Here is a 2938-nt window from a genome sequence, read left to right on the forward strand (position 1 = left end):
AATGTATCATTAAGCAAAAGACAATTACTGCGGTACTAGCTAAAATGTCTCCGTCCCATCTGTGCAATAATTAGCCTTCTCTTTCTCCCCTCTCCTTCTATCTTTCCCTTAATGCATTAATAGCGCTGTCAATGCGCATGCGTTGTATGAAAAGGACGTAATTCATCCGAACACAACAGAGTTGTAGTATATATAATATTTAATTGGAATTCATTATTGAGATGAGAATTATTTACCATTTTATTTATTGCGGACTATTATCTTCATCTTTTTTAATTGTTGTTTCACGATGTTTCGGCCAACTATTCCTTCGGGGCCCGTGGCGCAGTGGAAAGAGATGTTGAATCTCTATGGTTCCAGGTGAGCACTTTCTGTAGATAGCGGTTTCAATCCTACCCAAAGCCGGTCAGAGGCTTACTTGGCCAAAACGTGGTGTGACGACATCAGCTATGGATGGCAGTAATTGATGAGGATGCAGTTAGGAGATTCGGAATTCCTATCCCGTCACGGTTACCACCTGACGAAGGCCAGGGAATAGTTGGCCGAAACGTCGTAAAACAACAACTAGAATGATGAGGATAATAGTCCGCAATAAATAAATTAATAATTGTAGTAATATTAATATAATTGTTTTTACAGTTTGTCGTCGACTTACAACCACAATTGATTACGACCAGTTGGTCGTAAAGGAATTTGAACACAAGTACACCCATTTTATATTACCATACTTTCTAATCATATCTTACTAGTGGGACCTGTAGAAATAGGTAATATACTGATATTGGCATTCTGTAGATGTTCAGCGTAAAGTGAAACGCTCTGATATTATTGTAGCTCTTTTGTAAATATTACAAAAGTATTTATCTAAACTAACAGGGACACCCGGCTTAACCCGGTCGTAAAGTACGCTTAAATATGATATTTTAATTCTTGCAGATTTCGTGTATATTATTATAGAGAATGTTCTATCGATTTTTATATACAGGGTGACCAAAAAAAACGGGCCCTAACTCTAATTAGGCCCCGTTTCTTAGATTTTTGTCCGAATGAAATGAAACTTTGGTCATAACTAGTTTATTATATTCAAAACATCACATCAAAACACTAGGGTCTTTGGCCTTTTTTCTCCGTTCTACAGCATATGTTCTAGATGGCCTTCATTTAGCTCTGTGCATTTCTTGGGGTGCCCACTCAAAATCAGTTTTGAGACTGATCACTCGGCCTCCGAGGTTCTCTTTCAGCCAATCTCGGGACAGGTTTGAGGCGTGATAACTTGCTCCGTCCTGCTGGAACCAGCTCATGAGCGACGAGTAGATGGTCTGGAGCTCACTCTTGAAGGTTTTGAGGACCCCCACATACCGCTCCTTAGTGACTGTCATGCTGCGCCAGATTCTTCGATGAAGGTTGATCCGATGATGCCTTTGGCCGAGATTGCAGCCCACACCCTGCACTGAGAAGAGTGCCGGGCTTGGTGGCTACTTCATTGAGTGTGGAGGACCCTCAAAAGACATTTATCTTGGAGTTCGTCTTTCCATCAAGATGGAAGTGAGCTTCATCTGAGGTCCAAAGGAGGTTAAGGAAACTTGGTGTCTCCTCGATCTTCTAGAGCATCTTGACTGCCATAGCCCTCCTCTGCTTCTTCTGAGGCTGTATGGGTAAGCAGCGTCTATATTCTGTATGGGTAAGCCCTGATATCGTTCGCCAGCACTCTCCTGCAAGTCTCACGAGACATACCGAGGGACTGACTTTGCTTATGCACAGAGCTTTCGGACTCTGCTGGAGATACTCTCTCACTCTTTCGACCAGCTCGGCTGTTCGCTTCTTGGGACGTCCCAAGTGGCTTGGACAGTTCTCTCTGGCAGCATTGAGGTTCTCCACAGTTCCATACTTCTCGAAGTGGTCCTCCCAGTTCGTAATTCTGCTTTTGGATGGAACCTTTTCACATTCGAACTGACGCATGAAACTGTCCTGGATTTTCTTAAACGAGCTTGTCTTGTAGTAAAATTTAACACGGTGTATTCTTTGTCCCAGCTCCCACTGGGATCTTGGTGTACTCACGGTCGTTGATTCTGCCATGTCCTGTAAAATAAGGGCAATCGGTGAATAAATAATGGAGATATCACATAAAGTGCATACGGTGCCGGTTTTTTTGGGTCTCCTTGTATTATAAAGTTGCGATTTCAATATATATATATATATATATATATATATATATATATATATATATATACTTGTTTATTGTTATATAAACATGCTCACATCCCGCTGCTACAAATAGCCACTTGTTTCAATCAAACAACAGATATCATCAGGCAGCGACTTGACTATTCAAAAGTTCAATGAATAATGGATTTTTATTTTAGGTAGGAACTCTTTAAAAGTTGGAGTTAAAAAACTTAAAACACAGAACTTTAATTATAAAATGTAAAGAGGGAGGGGCAATTTAAATAAAGTTAAAAGATTACAATGGAGAGAGAGTGATTGAGAAGAGAAAAAAAGGAATAGAGAAAGAAATAGAGAAAGAAAATAGAGAAATATATATATATATATATATATATATATATATATATATATATATAATATGGAGAAGAAAAGAAAAAAGATATAAATGGTTATTATAAAGAGAATAAGGACTAGAAGAGAAAGGAAAGGAAAGGAAAGAATGATGGGATCTAGTTAAAGAGAGAAAGAGAGAAAGAGAGAAAGTAAGAATTTGACAGTATATAGAAAAAGAAAAAGAAAAAGATCTGCGTGTTAACCAATTTATGAACAGTTATACAATTCAGTAATGAAACATATTATTACAAATACAAACAGAAGATACAATCCAAGCGTCAGAAATGATTTCAGATAGATATATAAGTCTTCTTTAACTTTATCATTTTTTCTACATACTTTCTTAATACTTTATAACTTAATAATTCTTTATTTTAATTTT

The sequence above is a fragment of the Euprymna scolopes genome, chromosome 33 (genome assembly GCF_053919585.1).
Source record: "Euprymna scolopes isolate OS-2025 chromosome 33, ASM5391958v1, whole genome shotgun sequence".
In the NCBI taxonomy this organism is placed as follows: domain Eukaryota; kingdom Metazoa; phylum Mollusca; class Cephalopoda; order Sepiida; family Sepiolidae; genus Euprymna; species Euprymna scolopes.